The following is a 21,552-nucleotide window of genomic DNA, read 5'->3' as shown; positions in this document are numbered from 1 at the left end:
GACCAGACCTGGTAGCCTATTCAGCAAGGCAGTCAATGTCATTTAGTCAGAATGACTGCAGATTGTGGTCAAAAAGGAAAACAGAGGTCAAAGACAAGTGAGAATAAATATTTGGTCTAGCAGTGAGACCATAAGTGGGAAAAATGAATCAGCATATCTGAAGCCAGACAGACTGGGAACAAAATGTGAAGGGGAAAAGTGAAGGGCATGGGAGGTCAAGGTGATTCAGTAGAGAGGCTCAAAGTAATGCTAATGGTGATTGACCCTATTTCATAGGTGCTGTTGCCTCTTGACAGCTTCAAACTGCCAGACAGGATCGGACATATGTGGTCTAAGATCTGGCACAATTTAAAACCTATACCAGTTAAGAAAAGTGATTGCCTAAGATTTCTCTGTCAGGCACACAGACAGCTACCACTGTAGTTCTCTTAGGGTTTAACCTTGATGATTGTTCATTCTCTGCCTCTCACTAGCTGTGACTAATACAGGTATGGTGGTGCTAACAAGCTGTAATGTCACTTTTTCCATTTCCTCTTTCTAGGTACATAGTCTTTATTGTCCATCTTCCCTTAAGGTCTTGTAACTCTCGTAGTCATATGACTGGGTTTTGACCAATGGATTGTGGGAGGGAGTGACATGTGCTGTTTTCAAACACAGCCAATACATGTTCCTTATCTCTTTGTTCATCGGCCAACTGAATGCAGAGGAGTTTAGGGAGGACTTCAAGATGGAAGGAGCCTATATGCCCTGCCATGGTAGAACACCAAAAACGTCCAATCATACTGTGTTTTGGGGTGGGGGAAATACTTCTTCACTTTAGTAAGCTACTAAGAATTGGGGTTGTTTATTCCAGCAGCATTACCTTGGTGAATACAAGTCGAAGGAGCTCTACACCATCATTGCTTGAAGGTTCTGCAGGTATCTGAAGTTTGGACAAAGATCACATAGCTGCTTCAGCAGAGAGCCAGAATTTGGATGGAGGTCTGTCTGATCCCAAAGCCCATGTTTGTTTGTTTGTTTGTTTGTTTTAAAACTCCTCCACCTTGACAGCAAACAAAGAGGTGTTTAGATGTCTTCAGTGGTGATCATAATGATGATAGACTCTAGGGTCATGTATAATTTTCTCTGGGGCACATCTTGCTCTATATTACTACAGAAATTCCACCACTTCCCACAAACCAGTGAAGTTGACTATAATGACACCCTGTAATCCTTGTTTTTATGTCAACATCATTCCCAAGCATTCAAAGAAGGGTAGTTAAAATTATTACATTTTTTCCAGCCTGCAACATCAGTGTTTATCAGTCTGGGAAAAGTCTTTTGGGACTGTGCCATAAATGTATAGATAATCTTCCTTCTCCGTCCTCTCCTTCCTTCCTACTCAACCATTCCAGTCATAAGTTGTGCTCTATGGTTCTCTTACTTGAATAATTGCATCTTCTTACCCCCTGCAGTTGTGAAGGAACAGATACCCAAACCTCCTTCTATATCCTAGTTTCTTCATCTGAAAAAAGATTGTTTTAGTCATCACTGAGACATAATATAAGAGGAGAGGCTTAACTTGGTTCATGGTTTCAAGCCATTCAGTCCATTCAGTTCTAAGGCAGATATATCATGGTGGACGGATGTGGCCAGACTACTTATGGCAGAGCAAAGCTGCTTATGGCATTTGGAAAGCAGCGCAGGGAACAGTGTCACTGATGAAGGGTTGAGGGAACAAATATAGTAGCCAGGGTCATGCTTCCATTACCTAACACCCAGATTGGTGTTCCACCAATCCCCTGGATGACTCCCAAGCCAATCAAGTTGATACAATCAAGCTTAACCTTCACAGGATGTAAGATACCTACCATTGTTGTTCAATAAAATGGGCAATAAACTAGTGCCTTTCATCCACTATTCATTTATATGGATGGTCACTCTTTTGGAACCCCAGTCTTCCTTTTTGATACCAAATGATTCTTGATACTTTGTAAATACATTACCAATCTTGTAATATCATCCATGTATTTTATACCTGATTATCAATGTCAGCTTTGCATATCTTTGAATTTACACTCCACATAGGGCAGAAAATTTGTGGTTCCTAAATATTTATTGGTCTCATGAACCATGTTATTCATTGTCTTCCAACCACAATAAGAAATCACTGAGCACTTTCTATCTTATGATCTTTGTGCAAAGAGACTCCTGGAATAAGATTTTATTTCTGCACATGAGGACCATAAGAGAGATAATTTTAAAGAAAATTATTGTTCTTTTTAAAAATAGCAATTAACCTGCCAGGCATGGGGGTGCACGCCTGTAATCTCAGCACTTGGGAGGCAGAGGCAGGAGGACTGTCATGAGTTCGAGGCCAGCCTAGACTACATAATAAGTTCAAGGCCAGCCTGAACTACATAGGGAGACCCTATCTCAAATAAATAAATAAAATTTAAAACAGCATTTTAAATACCTACCTACAGAAATACATGCTCATTATAGAAAAGTAATAGAAAGGGACTAGTGCTCAGTAGTAGAACACTTATCTGGCATTCTCAAGGCCCTCTGTTCAATGCCCAGCACTGCAAAAGAAAAGATAGATAGATGACAGATAGATAGATAGATAGATAGATAGATAGAAGCAAAGGAAATAGAAGCAAATAAATAGAAGAAAAGGAAATAAATAGCAAAGCAAATAAATAGAAACAAAGGAAATAACCTTCATTTTTTTAGAGTATAAACATCTCATTTTTCTTCTATTGTTCACATAACTAAGGCTGATCAAAACTTTTGGTGTGTATTTAATTTTTAAAATGTGTTACAGCAAAAGGTACAGTGCCATTAATCTGCCTCAGAATACTTCTTGCTTTAAATTCGCTTATCTCATTGTTCTTGCCACATTGAAGCAGTTCTGGAAGTTGTCTTTTGTGTTTTTTACAAGGTACAATAAAAAAAATATGGTGAGTGCTGCTGCAATTTCATCCAACAGAAAGACAGGTTCATAAAAACATCACATGTGGTGTGTCCTCATCCACCTACTTCATAGGATCTGGCACAATGGGACTTCTTGCTCTTCCCCAAAGTCAAAATGGCCAGGAAAGGTAAACATTTTGAATCAATTCAAGACAGAGGTAGCAATGACAGTGCAGCTAAAGACACTCACATAATAAGACTTCCAGAACTGCCTCAGAAAGAGGCAAGTACAATGGAATTAAGTGTGTTGAAGTGAGGGGTAATATTTTGAGGGGGATTAACAACAATGTGTCTTTTTTTTTTTTTGTACAGGGGATCGAGCTCAGGACCTTGCACTTACAAGGCAGGTGGCGGCACCACTGAGCTAAATCCTGGCACAATGTGTCTTTTATTATAATAATTTAAAAAATTTAAACATTCACCATAATTTTCAATCACATCTCATTTGATTTACAAAGATAGGATGATGGCGCACACCAATTTTTGTAATCTGCGTTTTTCTCACCTCATGAATATTTTACACATTATTAAGGATTTCCATGAGGCATAATTTTTTTTTGAAACAGAGTCTTACTGTATGTCTTGGCTGGCCTTGAATTCACTATGTAACCCAGACTATCCTGGAACTCATGGCTGTTCTCCTGCCTTAGCCTCCTGAGTTCTGGGGAGACCTAATTTTTAAGAGTAGTTTAGTATCCATTGTATGGAGGAATCATGATTAAAAAAAAAAAAAAAAAGAGCAGGTTCAGGATTTAGCTCAGTGGCACTGCTCCTGCCTCAAAAGCGCAAGGTCCTGAGTTCAATCCCCAGTACCAAAATAAAAAAACAATTCTCTAGTGTTTTACAGTGAGGTTATTTCCAATTTTCACTATTATTAGCAATAAACATCTCTGTATAAATCCTTCTGCTTATATTCCTACTTATTTACTTAGGACCCACAAGTAGAATTTAGCATCAAAATAAGAGCGCATTGTCAAAGTTTTTGCCATCTGTTGCCAAATTTCCTATTAGAAAATTGTACAAATTCACAATCCTACAAGCAGTGTATGAGAATGCTATTTTAAAAAAGGCTTTTGGCCAAGAAGATCATTATGAAAAAAATAATCAAGAAGATAAGTATTTGCTAAAGCCTTACCCCACGGCCAGCTGTGTTTATTTGTTGAATTCTATTGCCATGTTTGTTGGACTAGACACTGAAGGTCCTTTAGACCTTAGTTTATTTAGTCCCTCTTTCAACACCCTGCAACTTTCACCCAAGTTTTTTCTGAAGGAAAGGGGATTTCTGGTAAATAGGGTTTCCAATTTGGAAAGCCAACCCAAGCATGTCCATCTGTCTTCCCAGTATGGACCACCTCTGTGGGTTTAACTGCAGGGAATCCATTGAAAAAGGATGTTGGCAGCTTTGGAGCTAAATACTTAAGTGCTTATAGGAAATGAAAGAAATGGTTTGGGGTGAAAAAGTCATGTTCCAAGGTACAAAGGAAAAGCCAGTAATAACCTAAGGGTTTGGAGTCTCTTTCTGACCTGCTCTGATAATATCACTATGGTGATGGTCTCTACAAACAGTTGCAAAATAGCCAGATGAAAAAAGGACAAGCAAGTTCCACCCAGGCGATCTGGAGTTATTTTAGGGACCAATGCAATGTCATCTGGGGTAAATATGGAATGCAAAATCTGTTCTTTTAATAATCACCCACCCTTTCTTTTGTGAGGCTGAACAAAGGCCTGGCAAATCAGTCATTTGTGCTAAAAGAGACACTGACCCAGCATTTTCAGGGTTGAGGAGAAAGTACAGCCAAAAGAATAAAAATAATGGTTAATAACAGATGCTAAGATTCTTCTTTTCACACCCTTGGCTTCTGAGACTTGAATGAGTCTGGCATGGAATCCAAGGGTGGAATAAAGGAGATGTTCCCAGGAAGGGTTGGCCTGGTCCAGAGGCTGGGATCAGGACCCCGGGGAACTGAGCTTGGTTGCCTGCCCCTGACCTTAATTCCTAGGCCAGAGGAGGTGGACAAAAGCATCTTCTAAACCACTGCACCATCTGCTGCAGATGACATTTGTCACTCTTGTCCTCATGCTATTCTCTTTGAACCTCTGACTCAGTGAGCCCCAGTCCAAAATGGAGAACTATTTTTTTGCACCAAGAAAAAAATGTCAGGCAATGCACTTGCTGAATTCTTTACTGACCCTGAATTGCTTCCTCTTCACACTTAACCCCTTGCTCTTCCTCTCTTCTCTTTGCTCCTTTCTCTTCTAGACAGCTAAATTTTAAGTGCCACCATTGTCTCTAATAAAGATCATCTAGGGGAAAGAATGAACTGCTGCCATGGAAGCTGGCACAGTGTCTGGCAGATAGACAGTTCCCCATGTCAACTGATAGGAGCTGAATCCAAAACCTCTTGCCTATCCCAAAGTGGACGTTTCTCCAGCAGATCTGAGACAGGTGTTGGGTTCCTTCTTTCCACAAGTATTTATTGAACATCAACTTGGAACAGACCTTCTGCCAGGAGCTGGAGTTACAGGATGAACAAGGTCCCAGGATCTTACATTCTTGATGGAGAAATTACATCGTTGTAGACATAATATCTAAGTACTGAGCACAATTTCTCTCCTGCCAGCAAGCCTTCGCTTACATTTGAACATAAGATCTCATGTCCTCTTCCCTCTGTTTTAGTATATTGTATACTTCTTCACCTTCTGTCAGTCTTCCCATGCAAAAATATATCCTCTTGGGGCCAGGGATTTAGCTCAGTGGTGCCACTGCCTGCCTTGCCAGCGCAAGGTCCTGAGTTCGATCCCCAGTACCACCACCCCCCAAAATATATATCTTCTTTGAGAACACTTTTTCTGTGGTGTTCACTGATGAATCTGAGCAGCTAGAAACATCCTGCAACAGACAAGTCTTTTTATGTATAACAACATGCCTTAAACTGGGTGGCACACAACAGAAATTTACTTCTCATAGTTCTGGAGGCTGAAAGTCTTAAGAGTAAGGTCTTAGCAGATTTGACCACTGGTGTGAACCTTATTCCTGGTTTATGGATAGCCCTTCTGGCTATGCCCTCACAGGGTGAGAAAAGGAGCTTGCTCTGTGCTGTATCTTTTTTTTTTTTTTTTTGGTACCAGGAATCGAACTTGGGACCTTGTGCTTGCAAGGCAGGTGGCAGAACCACTGAGCTAAATCCCTAGTCTGTGCTGTGTCTTATAAAGATGAGTCCCAAGCATGAGGGGCTTCTCTCTTATGACTTAATCATTTCTCCAAATCCCTACTTTCTAATATACCATCACCTTTAACATATGAATTTTGGGGAGCTATAAACATTCAGATCATAGCAATATGCACAACAAATATATGTTAAATAAATTTGTTTAATAAACTCTGCAGTCTTCTAGAACTCTTTCTTTTTTCCTTTCTTCTAGAACTCTCTTGAAGAAATCTCCAGGGAACGAGTGGGGAAGACCAGGGAGTCATAATAACAAATTACAACTGTCCAGGGCTTCATAGTTTGCAAAGCCGAGAGGGGCACTGAGATGACCGTGCACCTTCACCTCTCAGAGCCCTGATCCCCTCCTTGAGGAATGGGAATCGTGATACCTATCTTTGGGGACTGTTGAGGTGATTGGATAAGATAATGCCTGTGAATCACCCCATAAGGGACCTGGCACATGGTAGATGCTCCGTGCCTGGGGGTGAACACTATTTTCTCTTATTTGAGCTTTAAATTCTGTGTGGACATTATTAGCATGGCTATTTAACTGGCAAGAAAAGCAGGGCTTGCAGAGGCTTACTAATTTTCCCCTGGTAGATCAGGGAGAATTAGAATCTCCTATAGGAGCCCAATCCCAAATCCAGTGTCATACCCACCACCCACAGCTACTAGCACTAGAGGAAGAATATATCTTACAAGCACCTCCAGATTCCTCTTTCACCCTCCCTCTCATCCCCAGGTTCACTCTCTCTCTGCAACCATCCCATGTGGGCTGTGGGGAGAAGTAAACCTGAGGGGAGTTGTTAATCTGATTAGTAAGTGAATGATGCTTCTTGCACCCACCTCCCTGGCCCATCCTGCAGCTTCTGGCAGCTCCCCACCACCACCACCAAGTTTCCCCACAGCCTCCACTTCTGTAATGCCACAGGGACCTCAGCCTGCCAGAGTTCAGATTCACAGGGATTCTGGTCCAACCAGATGGGCTGAACCATAAGATCATTAACATAAATCAGAAAATTTCTCAGAATTGAGAAGTCTTCAGAGCTACAAAGACTACCAATAATTAAATTTCTTAAAAAATATATATTCAAAACCATAATAGTGTTAATTGTAGTTTTAAGTTTCTCCCTGGTAAAGGCAGTATAGGAGGCAATTTACAATCCCCAGCCCTGACAACAACTGGAAAAGCAGATATTATTATTCCCATCTTATCAATGGAAAAGTCTAGGCTCAGGAAATGAATAATCTTGGTGTAAGTCATTTAAGTAATTGCTAAATGGTGAAGGCCTGGGATTTAAACTCAGGTCTATCTGCCCTCAGAGCTCCTGCTGTGGTCTAGAGCACTTCTTTAACATGCACAAGGCCCTGGGTTCCATCCCCTACACCACAGAAGAAGAATGAGGAGAAGGAAATGAAGAATGGTGTGTGTGTGTAGCGGGGGGAGCAGGTAGGAGGAGGAGGGGAAAGTAAGAGAAAAAGGAAGAACAAGACAGGAAGAAGAAGCAGGAGGAGGAAAGAAGAAAGGAAGGAAGAAAAGAGAAAAGCAAGCACTCTACCTCAAGGTTCTTCTGCCACACAAAAATACATGTACGGGGAGTTGTGGGACACCAATCTCAGCATAACTCTGAAGAAAAATGGAAACAGCCTAAAAACACAAAAATAGGGACCTGTGGGTCTAGCTCAGTGGTAGATCACGTGCTTAGCATGCTCAAAGCTCTGGGTTCTATCTCAGCACCAAGCAAAAGACAAAAATAGGAGGATATTTATATGTATTATAATGAGTGTAGTCACACTATTTTACAGTTATGGGAAATAATACAAAGAATACAATGAATATTTATGATAAATGAAAAATGTAGGTTATAGAATGTACCCCTATGGAGATTAAATTTATAAATATGCACATTAAGTATAAACATCAAATATGATGATGACTGTGTGGTGGGATTTGGAGGGATTTTTCCTCCTCCAGTTACTAATCTTGCTGTGATGCAGTTAAATTACTTTAGTAATTTACAGATTAAAAAGTTTTTTTAAAGACAGTCTTCTCAGAAATCCTGTAGCTTTGCACACAGAGTACATAAACCAGCAGGCATGGTCTTTAAATTGCTCACTAGTTAGATGAATTTCCTTGAGCACCTGCTCCAAACCCTAGAGACCCATCTGCTCTCAAATCATAGCCCTTTCTGCTTAAGCAGGCAGTGGGAATTACTGTCCCCCACTTCCATGTCTGTCTGCTGATGCCACGCTCCCATCCGGAGCTGCTCTCTCCACCATGGAAGCCACTGCCCTCTGTGCACCAGTAAAATAAATTAATTTAGATAAATAAACAATTCAGTTCCTCTGTTAGTCTCACTGGTCATACCCCAAGCACTTGATAGCCGCATTAACCTAGCAACTATCATCATGGACAGCACCAATATAAATATTTCTATCATAGCAGCAAGCTCTACCGGGCTGCACTGATCTAGCATCTAAGCCGAAGACAATACAATATCTTGAACTTTAGCTAGACAAAAGATTTCCCAACCACTTGGTATCAATGGATTGAACAGACAATGGTTTTTCCATCCTGAGATTTTACTCTAGATGTATCCTATCTATCTACCCTATGTCTATTCTGGAAAGTTCATGGGTCAGGGAAAATTAAGGATGTCTCCTCCCTGCTAAAAATGTGGGTAGGTTTTCCATTATAGCTCCCCTCCCCCCTCTTCAGTGCTGGGCATTGAACCCAAGCTTCATGCATACTAGGTAAGTGCTGTACCCATCTACCACTGACCTACATGCCCAATCCTAATCATGGTTATTTAAAAAGTGCTTTGCAGAATGAAGATTGATCAGGGAGGGTGGAAGGAGGAGGAAGGTTAATCAGAGTATTGCTTTTTATTATGCTTTTTATCAGTAAGCCACTTACTGAGATTTCCTATATGCTGAGCACTGGCTTATATTTTTATCTCAGTTAATTCTCACAGTTCTGCAATGTATGTTTTACTGCATTATATGCCAAGATAAAGACATTGAAGTTCAAAGAAGTAATGGAACTTACCCAATTTCATAAGCTGGAGTCCATACCTTCAGACACCAAAGCTCATGCTCTTTCTACTGCATTGACAAGCCTTCTGGGAAATTCCAAATCTCATAGGATTCTAATAGGCTCTGCTTAAGTAACAAGTCTACCCCTGGAACCAGTCATGTTGCATGGAATGATTGGCTGCCATATTTGGTCAGACTTAGGTAATTGTCCATCAGTGTACTGGTAGGAACAGTCACTGATAGTCCCAATAGAACCACTTAAGCCCAAGAAAATGCATTTTCCAAATAGGAAGAAAGATCAGGTAGTGGAAGCAACTGTTCTTATTAGGGCTACTCACATGCTGATCTTACTCATTTTCCAAATTAGCTTAAGGAGATCAATAATTACAATTATTACTAGCTTTTCCCGAGAGCCTGTATATCATGGCATGTGCCTTTTATGTGTATTAGTATAGATATTTGCACTTGTATCTTCACTGTTGTTCAAAAATGCTGGGCCTAATTCTTGCTTAGGGTAGAAATAGCAGCTGTGGTTTCCTGGACACTCAGACTTGGCCTTCTAGATTCTCTGTGGCCTGTTTCCCACAGCTGGCTTACCTCCTGCATAATGCTCCAGTCTCATTCAAGTCATCCACGTATTAAACATCAAACGCTTCCCCATGGAAGCCTGCACTCTCTCTTTGGGAGTTAAATGAATGAGACTTTCACACACAGGATTACTCACCAGGTTGGGTGCCAAGGGGCCAGTTCTAAAATAGGACTGGGTCTACACAGTCCAGGCTGATCACTGGACAGATGACCAGCGGCTGAACCAGATGCCTTCCAGAAGGGCCTGGAGAACTGGGAGGTCTGTGTTTCAATGGTTCTGGGAGAAGGAGGAATGTTCCCAAGTCATGGCTTCTCCTTGGATTGGATCCAGCCTACACAAGAGCCGCTTGGGGGCCAAGTTATCTAAGTAAACACTGATTCCTTGACGAGTTTCCAAAATCAGAAACACAATAACTGTTTGGTTTGAACAGGCTGTGCTCTGTAAACCACCACTTGTGTATCACCAGGGCCCCATGTAAATATTTTAGCTACAGATTGCAAGAACACAACTTTTAAAAAAATCCCATCACTTCATTCTAGACTTATAATATGAATTATGTGTTGTCTCTATGTGAAGTTAGACTTAAAATGAATTATGTGTTATTTCTATTTGTTGGGAGGTCCAGTTCTCTAATTTGATTACAAGCATCTCAAATGTGTCTCTACAGAGATTGTTGAGGTTTCAGGAAAGCCTAATAAATAACATACCACTTTTTCCTGATTGAACTCAGCACAAAATGAGGCATACACACAAGTAGGTGGAGCTGAAACATTTTATTTCCAATAAAGTTGATTATGAAGAAGTTGGCTTTGAGTATCTAAGGAGCTTGTAATTTCTCATCCTAGAATATGGTAGACTTATCCACCCAATCAGAAACAATCCTGACAATCATAAGTCAAGAGAAGAGACTGCACCATCCAACTGAAGGAGTGGAGGAGAGGAAGAAAAAGTATGTTGCCTAAAAGAAGGAAGGAAGGCACTGTCTTCCATGTTCTGTTGCTATAACAGAATTCCCAAGACTGGGTAACTTATAAAGGAAGTGGTTTTATTTAGGCTCATGGTTCTAGAAGTCCAAAAGCACAGTCCCAGCTTCTGCTAAGCATCTGGTAAGAGACTCGTGGTGGTACAGCTTGTGGCAGAAAGTGGAAGAGAGGAGTGGACAAAGCAGGCAGATGCTTTATCATAGCCTGTTCTCATAGTAACTAACCCACTCTCACATGAACTATATGAATCACTTCAGGAAGGCAGCGCCCCTACCCCCAGACCTGTCTTAAAGACACCTACACTTCTCAATACCACTACATTGCCAAGTAAATTTCAACAGAAAATGAGTAGGATGGCACATACTGTAATCCCAGCACTTTGGGAGGCTGAGGCAGAAGGATCATAAGTTTGAGCCCAGCCTGGTCAATTTAGTGACTTAGTGAGACCCTGTCTTATAATAAAAAATCAAAAGGCTGGGGATTTAGCTCAGTGGTGCCGCCACCTACCTCACAACCGCAAAGTCCCAAGTTCGACCCCCAGTACCAAAAATAAATAAATAAATAAGGGGATGGGGTTGTAGCTCAGTGCAAAGACCATGAATTTAATTCCCCTTCCTACCAAAAAAAATTTTTTTTTTCAACAAGAGTCTTGAGAAGGACAAACCACGCACAAGCCATAACAGGCACTAAGATAAGAATACCTGGTTCCTTCTCCCCAACCTGTCAGATAGTTGCCTCTCCACGCAGGGAAAACTGGGCAGGGGACGAAGGGCAGCTAAGATGCTCCTGTGATGGACTGCTGCCCCATGGAAACGTGAAACCAAATGGAGAAAGAGGCAAAGCACGGGCTCTGGACTCCAGACACTGCCTCGTGACTGAGAAGACACAAGTTCTGCTTCAATCAGAAAGCAAACTTGATTGTGTCATGAGGAAGTTGGATTTCAGCATATAGTTTCACCACTGGTAATAGGCCATTTTATAAGTAGAAAAACTAAGACTCAGGATTATTTTTTAAATTAATTTTATTGGTACATTTTAGGTATACAATATAATGACATTCATCATTGGAAATTTGCACCTTTACATGATCTCTCTTGGTTTTTTTTTCCCCTTCCCCTGCCCTTCCTTCAACCCCTCCATCCCTCCCTATTTACAAAGACTTTGTTTCCATTTTTTCATTTTCTCATATTAATTCCATTCCCTTCTTTCCTTTCCTTACCTCTCCCACTTCCCCTTCCCCCTTACTTCCTATTTCATATTATCTATTATACCTTTTAGTCCTTATTTACACTTTCAGTTTCTCACACTAGAGAAACTATTCAGTATTTACACATATGTGTCTTATTTATTTCACTTAAGAATATCACCTCAGCCAAGGATTTAGCTCAGTGGTTTCACGCCTGCTACGCAAGCACAAGGACCCAAGTTCGATCCCTGGTACCAAAAAAAAAGAATATCACCTCAATGTGCATCCATTTAGCTATAAATGTCTCTAATTTCTCATTCTTTATGGCTGAGTAGTATTCCATTTTATTAAAAAACCACATCTTCTTTATCCAGTTTCCAGTTGATGGGCACTTGGGCTGTTTCCAAGCTTTCGCTATTACGAACTGTGCTGCTATAAACATGGGTGCACATATATCGCTGTCGTATGATACTTTTAATTCTTTGGGGAAGATCCCCAGCAGAGGAAGAGCTGGGTCAAATGGGACTTCCAGTCCTAGTTCTTTGAGGTATCTCCATACTGATTTCCACAGTGCTTGCACCAGTCTGCACTCCCACCAGCAGTGGAGCAGGGTTCCTCTTTCCCCACAACCCAACCAGCATTTGTTATTGGTTGATTTCATGATAGCAGCCATTCTTTCTGTGGTGAGGTGGAATCTCAGTGTTGTTTTCATCTGCATCTCTCGAATGACCAGTCATCTTGAACATTTTTTCATATGTTTATTTGCTATTTCTACTTCTTTGTCCGAGAAATGTCTGTTCATTTTAGATGCTCATTTTTGGATTGGGTCTTTAAATTTGGGAGGACTGGGGCCAGGGATTTAGCTCAGTGGTTCCGCCACCTGCCTTGCAGGCCCAAGGACCAAAGTTTGATACCCAGTACAAAAAAAAAAAATTGGGAGGTCTGATTCTTTTAAGTTCTTTACAGATTCTAGATAGTAGACCTTTGTCTGAGGAAGAGCAGGTGAAAATTTTTTCCCATATTGTGGGTTATCTCTTCACTCTGTTGATGGTTTCTCTTGCTGTGCAGAAGCTTTTTAATAAGAAGAGATCCCACTTTTTGATTGTGCTAGTTCACAGGCAACTGAGGTTTTGTTCATAAAATCTTTTCCTACACCTATGTCTTCAAGAGTTCTACCTAACCTCTGTTCCAGCCGGTTCAGCATTTGCTTTAATATTTAGATCTTTAATCCATTTTGATTTTAGTTTAGAGCATGGTGAGAGATATAGGTCTAGTTTTAATCTTTGGCAAGTTGAAACCCAATTTTTCCAGCACCATTTATTAAAGAGGCTATCTTTCCTCCAGTAGGGTGTTCGGCTCCTTTGTTGAAGATGAGGTGGCTGAGTGTGTCTGGAGTTGTTTCTGCATCTTCTAATCTGTTCCATTGATCTTCAGGTCTGTTTTTTTGCCAGTACCATGCTGTTTTTAATCACAGTAGCTTTGTAATATAGTTTCAAGTTGAGGGTTGTGATACCCCCTGCCATGTCTCTGTTGCCTAGAATTGCTTTTGCTATTCTAGGTCTCTTCTTGTTCCAAATGAAGTTTTGGATTGTTTTCTGAAGGTCCATGAAGTATGCTGCTGGAATTTCAATTGGGATTGGATTGAATCTACATAGCAGTTTTGGAAGTATGGCCATTTTCACACTGTTGATTCTTCCTACCCAGGAGCAAGGGATGTCTTTCCATTTTCTGATATCATCTTCATCTCTATTTTTACAGTGCTATAGTTTTCAGAGAAGAGTTCTTTGATTTCTTTTGTTAGGTTGATTCCTAGATATTTCAGTTTTTTGGATACTATTGTGAAAGGAATTGTTTGCCCTATTTCTCTCTCAGTGAGTCTGTTGTTCGTGTAGAGGAAAGCTATTGATTTTTGTGTGTTGACCTTGAATACAGCTGCTTTACTAAATTTGGCTATTAAGTCTGGAAGATTTTTGGTGGAGTTCTTGTGGTCTTCTCTATAGAGTATCATGTCGTCTGCAAACAATGACACTTTGACTTTTTCATTTCCTATCTTTATTCCTTTTATTTCTTTCTCTTGTCTAATTGCTGTGGCTAATGTTTCCAAAACTGTATTGAACAGGAGTGGTGATATGGACATCCTTGTCTTGTTCCTGATTTTAGTGTAAGGGATTTCAGTTTTTGATCATTTAGTATGGTCATTTAGTATGGCTGTTGGTTTTTCATAGATGGCTTTTATCAGATTGAGGTAGAGACAGTCTATTCCAATTTTTTGTAGGGTTTTTATCATAAATGTGTGTTGGATTTTGTCGAATGCTTTTTCTGCATCTATTGAGCTGATCACATGGTTTTTGTCCTTGACTCTATTGATATAGTGTATTACATTTATTGATTTGCATATGTTGAACCATCCCTGCATCTCTGGAATGAATCCCACTTGGTCAGGGTGTATGATCTTCTTGATGATCTTTTGCATTCTATTTGCCAGTATCTTATGAAGGATTTTTGCGTCTATGTTCACTAGTGAGATTGGCCTATAGTTCTCTTTTTCGGTTGGGTCTTTCTCTGCTTTGGGGATCAAGGTGATGCTTGTTTCCAGGAATGAATTTGGGAGTATTGCTTCCCTTTCAATTTCATTGAAGAGTTTAAACAGTAGTGGCAGTAGTTCCTCTCTAAATGTCTTGTGGAATTCAGCAGTGAAGCATTAGGACCTGGGCTTTTCTTAGTTGGTAAGTTTTTTTTGTTTTTTGTTTTTTGTTTTTGGTACCAGGGATTGAACTCAGAACTTTGTGCTTGCTTGTGAGGCAGGCACCAGAACCACTGAGCTAAACCCCTGGCCGCAGTTGGTAAGTTTTTAATTACGTTTTCAATTTCATTGATTGATATTGGGTTGTTTAGAATTTTTAGGTCTGCTTCATTCAACTTTGGTAATTCATATGTATCTAGGAATCTGTCCATTTCTTCTGTGTTTTCCATCTTATTGGCGTATAGGTTCTCGAAGTAGGTATTGATGATCCTCTGGATTTCTGCTGGATCCGTTGTAATTTCATCCTTTTCATTTCTAATTGCATGGCTTTGGGCCTTTTCTTTCCTTTTTCTTATAAGGTTCAATAAAGGTTTGTCAATTTTGTTTTTTTTTTTTTTTTTTTTTTTTTTGGTACTGGGGATTGAACTCGGGACCTTGCGCCTTCGAGGCAGGCAGTGGAACCGCTGAGCTAAATCCCTGGCCCCAATTTTGTTTATTCTTTTGAAGAACCAACTCTTTGCTTCATTAATTTTTTTGTATCATTCTCTTAGTTTCCATTGCATTGATTTCTGCTCTGATCTTTATAATTTCCTCCTTTGTATGAGCTTTGGCTTGGTCCTCCTCCTCTTTTTCTAGAAACTTGAGGTTCAGCATCAGGTTGTTTAATTTGGTTCGCTCTGTTTTCCTAATATGAGTATTCACTGCTATGAATTTCCCTCATAAGACTGCTTTCATTGTGTCCCATAGATTCTGATATGTTGTATTGTCATTGTAAGACTCAGGGGTATTGTTCCCCATCCAATCAAGACAACGACAGCACCTGCTTCTGCCATTCCTGAGAACACTCCACTCCCTGCCCAGCAGCCCTTCCCTTCTTGACCAGGGCAGAAAAGACTTGCTACCATACATAATGGTATGTGCTCTGCTTTTGTGTGTGTATGTGTATGTGTGGTACTGGAGATCGAACCTTGTGCTTGCAAGGCAGTCAGAGCACCACTGAGCTAAATCTCTGGTCCTGTTCTCTGCTTTTATATGACTGGCAGTGCAGTGCAACATCACCACAAACACAGGAGTGGTAGGTTGTTCTATGATGTCACCAGGAGATGAGAATATCCAACTCCCTTAATATCTGTTTTTGTGGGGGGGGTTTGGTTTTTTGAGACAGGGTCTCACTGTGTCATTCAGTCTGCCTTTGAACTCATGATGATCCTTCCACCTCAGCCTCCTGAATGCTGAGATTACAGGCAATCCGTTATAATCTTATGAGATAACTGTCATGTATGGGTTACACCAGGTGTGATTGAAATATACAGTGAATGTTTAAATTTTTTTATTATAAAAAAGACACATTTCCACTGATCCCCCTCAAAATACTCCCTCTCATTTCAAACACACTATCCCATCATTCTTGCCACTGTCTGAAGCAGTTCTGGAAGTCCTCTTTCATGAATGTCTTTAGCTGCACTGTCATGGCTGCCATCGTGTCCTGAATTGATTCAAAATGTTTACATTTCACGGTACTTTTGACTTTGGGAAAGAGCCGGAAGTGGCACAGTGCCAAAGCTGGTGGATGAGGACACACCACAATGTTTTTACAAGCCTGCTTTTACATTAGATGACATTCAGCAGCAGCATTCATTGTATTTTTTTATCACACCTGGTAAAGACATGAAGGAGGGCTTCCAGAGCTGCTTTAGAAAGAATGGTAGGATGTATGTTCAAACTGAGGGGGAATATTTTGAGGGAGATTAATGGCAATGTGTATTTTTACTGTAATAAACTTTTTAAATTTAAACATTCACTATATATTTCAGTCACACCTCGTATGTATGTCATATATCCATCATTGACTGAAACACTCCATTTTTTTCCACCCTAAATCTTCAAAATCTGGTGTCCTTTTTTATACTTACAGTATATCTCAATTTGACCTCACCACATTTTGAGTGCTTAGTAGCCAATACAGGCAGTGGCCACCATACTGGACACACAAGACAGTAGGTTGGGTGATCAGGACTCTGAAGTTTCCATTTTCTGTATCTTCACATATTGTCTAGTTCTTGGGCTGCAAGGAGCCATCTCTTAGAAACCAGAACAATGTATTCCTGGTTCCATATGACTGAGAACCTGACAAACTCTTCTAGTGTTTCATTGATACTCACTGGTCTAGACCAGCCATCCTTAAACTGCAATTGGCAAAGGGGTGGGATAACTGTGACTGATTATGTTAATCAGAACCCTGGAGATGGCATTCATTCTCCAAGCATTACAGCCTTTACTCTGTGCAGGAAAGGTGGCTTTAGGGAGCCCGGTCCAAAGTCATCCACCTTTGGGAATGTTCTAGCACCCAGGAATACTATCCAGCCTGCTCAACATTTCCTCCAGGAGTCATGGGACAAGAAAGCACACTTCTCAATAGGACATCTTCAATGACCTTTGCCAGGAGAGAGCAGAGAAGTCTTTTCTATAATCTGGCATGAAGCCAAGGTTTCACAGATCCACTGGACAGTGCTATGTTGGTGAGACAGCCTTGGCCAAGTCAGACACCTGGTCTACCCAGCACTCATTTCCCATGGGACCTTGGGCACAGCAGGGGGCTGTTCTGGTAGTGTTTCCTATTTGTAAAATATAGGATTATATTGTACAGGGGTGGTCACCCACTGTCCTTCCTTTTAACGACATTTTAAAAAGAAGGCCAACATATAAAACAAACAAAGCAGAGCTTTTCTGCTTGTAGTGAGGATAGGGACCTGGTCTTTCCTTTGTGGACACTGAGTCATTCTTCCCCGCCCCCCGCCATTAACTTTATTGGTACATTTTAGGTATACAATACAGTTACAATCATCATTGGGATCTTGTACCATTACATGAGTCTCTTGGTTCTTATTTCTTTTTCCCCTTCCCTTGCCCTCCCTTCACCCCCTCCACCCTTCGTTATTTGCAAAGACCTTGTATCCATTTTTTTCCTCTTCTCATATTTTTTCCTTTCCCTTTTTTCCCTTCCCCTACCCCTCCCAATTCCCCTGCTCTTTTAGACCTTTTCTTCCTGTTACACAATATCAGTTATACATTTTTAAAATTACAATATCAAGATCTAGGAGACATTACCACAGATTTTACAGAATTTAAAAGGATATAGAAAGCATATTACAAAAGCTTTTTTGAAATAAATTTGACAACTTCTAAGAAGTACCTTGGAAGACAAAGTAATGAAACTAATTCTGGAGGAAATATACAATTTGAATAGCACCTATTAAAGAAAGTATATTCCTAGTTTGAAAACCTACCTATATGACAACAGCAGGCTCATAAACATTTTAACTGATAAATTACATCAAACAATTAAACCAGAAGAAAGAAGGAACACTTCTCCCCTCATTTTAGGAACTCAACATTGTGCTAATCCTAAAACTGGATAAAGATAATAGAAGAAAAAAGTAGGAACATAGGTAGAAATTTGTTTAACAAAACAAACTATTAGAAGTCAGATCTGGCAGGATGTAGAAAGTGGTTTTGTTATAGGGATGGCAGTGTTGGTTCAGCATTGGAAGATCCACCCCCAAAAGTCATCATTTTAAAGAGGAAAGGAGAAAGCCATATGATCCTGTCACCAGTTGGAGAAAAAGTATTGGACTAAATTCTACAGCTGTTCATGGTAAAAGCTATCAGGAGACTAGAAGTAGAACAGAACCTTCTCAACAGATCAAAGACATGTACTCCATACTTCCAACAAAAACTCCTTCTATGAATGGAGACGATACAATACTTTCTCCCTAAAGTGGGGAACAAGGGCATATATGCCTACTATTCATCTGTCCATTAGACTTTGAAACATAGGTCTAAACCAAAATAGTCTGGCAATAAAATGACACAACTAGGATAGAATTGGCATGGCAGAAACAAAATCTTTATATGTAGATGAAATGATCATTTACAGAGAAAATACTAAGAAATCTCTAGGAGGCCCTAGAACTTGTACTTGAATTTAGCAGGATTAGAAAACACAAGGTATATATAAAAATTCAGGTCTGTGTATACTTGCTATAAATGAAGAACTGGATATTGAAATTTAAAAGTTATGTAGGAGTACAAAGGACCCAGAAAAGCCAAAAACAAAAACAAAAACAAAAACAAAAACAGTGCTGGAAGACATTCAGCACCTAATTTTAAGACTTCTTCTAAAGCTACAGTAATCAAGGCAGTGTTGGTGTAAGGAAAGACATATAGATCATTTGAATAAAATAGAGAATCTAGAAATAGAACCACACATATATGGTCCACTGAGTTTTGAAAGATTATTTAACATTAGCATTTTATAGAATATAAACTTGATTCAAGAGCCGAGGAAGAGATAATGTCTTCAGCAAATGGCACTAGAACACCTGGTATCCGTATGTAAAAAATTAACCTCAACCCTTATTTTCCACACATGAAAATAACTTGAAGGGGTCTATGAACCTAAATAAGAAAGCCTAAAAGTATAAGACTTCAAGAAGAAATTATAAGGGAAAATATTTATGAATTCAGGGTAGACAAGAACTACCTAGGATACAAAAAACATGATGTATAAAAGAAAAAATTGATAAATGAGATTCCATCAAAATTTAGAACTTTAAATGACATCATTAAAATGAAAAGTAGTCCTTAAATAGACCATATTTACAATGCATATAACCTATGACCAGAATATATAAAGAATTCTTAGAGCTCATTCATAGACAACCCAATTAAAATGTAGACATAAGAAGATGATAAATAGCCAGTATAGCACAAGGAATCGTGTGCAACTCTAGAATCAGAAAAATACTAATCAGTACAATAGTAAGATTGAATTATACACTCATTAAGGAGATGAAGTCAAAAATTTTAAAAGCCTTGTCATGACTTTTTCTTTTTGTTGGATTCTCCCCCTTTGCATTTAATTTGTCACACCCAATGGATTCATTCTGCTGGGTTTCCTGAGGTTGTGATCCTCATTGTCTTTTCCTAAGGTATTGTCTAAAATTTGTTGGAGTGCCGGTTTGGTATTCATGAAGTTCCTGAGGTGCTCTTTATCATGAAAGCATCTTATTTCTCCATCAATTTTGAAAGATAGTTTTGCAGGGTACATCAATCTGGGTTGGAGGCTGTTTTCCTTTAGGGCTTGAAATACATCACCCCAAGCTCTTCTTGCCTTGAGGGTTTGCATTGAGAAGTCTGCTGTGATTCTGATGGGCTTTCCCTTGTATGTGATTTGTTTCTTTTCTCTCACTGCTTGTAGAATTTTATTCTTCTGTTGGATTTCTGGAATCCTAACTATTATATGCCTATGTGTAGATTTTTTTTGATCAAGGTTAGCTGGAGTCCTATATGCCTCACTTATCTGTATGTCAAGTTCTTTTCCCCTCCTTGGGAAGTTTTCTGCCATCACTTCTGTGAAGAGTTTTTTATGTCATCTGCACTCTCTCCTCTTTCTTCATTGACTCCAATCAGTCTTATGTTATTCTTTTTTGCATCGTCTAGCAGCTGCTGGATTGATTTCTCATGTTCTCTTACAATTCTAAAGCAATTTTTCTTTTCCTCCTCACTAATTGCAATCTTATCTTCTATATGTGAAATTCTATCCTCACATTGGTTCATTCTGCTGCGCAGACTTTCGATGGAGTTTTTAATCTCTTAGAAATCTGTTTGTATCTGTTTTATGGATTCCATTTGTTTCCTATGTTGGGATTCCATCATGTTCCTCAGATCCTCTATTTTTTAATCTGTGTCCTCTCTAGATTTATTAACCATGTCTTGCACCATGAGCAAAATCTTTGCTGTTATCTGAGTAATTGTTTCTGATTTCATTTTTCCCAGATGCTCTTTTGTTGCCAGTTCAGAGACTCCAGGTGGCTGAGTATCAGAATGTTCCATCTCGTTTCCCTTTGGGGTTTCTGTAGGTGATCTGGAAGTCTGTTTTTGACGCTTGTTTATGTGTCTTCTCATTTCCATGGTGTGTGGGGGGTGCTTCTGGCACCCACGTGGCTCACCTTCTGTGCCCTAGGAGCTTGGGATGGCAGCGGGGGAGCTTCCTTCCGGGTGCTGGGACCGGCTGAGCTTCACTGCCCTAGGAGCCTGGGATGGAGGTGGGGAGCTTCCTCCCAGGTGCTGGGACCAGCTGAACTTCTCTGCCCTAGGAGCCTGGGATGGAGGGGGGCAGCACTGAGTCATTCTTTAATTTAACAAATACACAGTGGCATCTCAGTTTATAAACTTAATTTATTTTATAATTTGGGGAAAGATAGCTGCATTTGTGTTTGTGTGGGGAAGATGGCTGTTATCATGTTTGTCACCCAGTGTGGAGTTTGCAAATGGATGCAAAATTTTGCCAAACAGAAGCATTCATGAACTGAGGCATTACTGTATTGCATTTACTATACTGGGTGCCCAGCTTCATTCCAAGTTTCTTACATATATTAATTCATTTACTATTTCATTTGAATCCTCTTATAACATGAAGTAAGAATTATTAAGATTCACAATTTGTATGCGGAAGTTGAGGCCCAGAGGGGTTGAGTTTGCCAAAGGTCACATAGCTAGTGAATCACTGAGTTAAGATTCCAACCCAGATAGTTCCATTCCAAAAGTTACATTTCTATCTTCTCTAAGCCCTGTGACTTCACAGACCAGGATGTAGCCCTTGGGCTAGATGATCTCTAAGGACCTCTTCAGGTTTCCAGTCTGTCATCCTACCAGAAACAGTCTGGTTTGTTGCTTAATTGTTTCATCAGAGTAAAATTCTTCAGTGCAGAATTCTATGCATGGGTGTAAGGGCAGTGGTGGTAGGACAGTGAGTGGAAGTACACTCCTTAGAGGTCTAAGTCCTTCCC

The 21,552-nt window shown here is 40.0% G+C and overlaps 1 long non-coding RNA gene across 2 annotated transcripts in view; it reads left to right on the top strand.

Moving 5' to 3' along the window:
• LOC110350404 (uncharacterized) overlaps positions 1–21,552 on the top strand; it is a 37,159-nt gene that overhangs the window by 9,560 nt on the left and 6,047 nt on the right. The window contains exons 2-3 of one of the 2 annotated variants that reach the window (XR_002396950.2): positions 854–981; positions 6,379–11,121. This is a non-coding gene — a long non-coding RNA (uncharacterized LOC110350404). Of the gene's footprint in view, positions 1–853; positions 982–6,378; positions 11,122–21,552 lie in introns of those variants that run through there. The other variant, XR_002396951.2, reaches the window with a different exon arrangement.

Source organism: Heterocephalus glaber, unplaced genomic scaffold (assembly GCF_053883595.1).
Source record: "Heterocephalus glaber isolate CG9 unplaced genomic scaffold, H.glaber_assembly_v1.0 deba00001452, whole genome shotgun sequence".
Lineage (NCBI taxonomy): Eukaryota > Metazoa > Chordata > Mammalia > Rodentia > Bathyergidae > Heterocephalus > Heterocephalus glaber.
The sequence above is the reverse complement of the archived record's forward strand: the minus strand, read 5'-3'. Positions and strand labels throughout refer to the sequence as shown.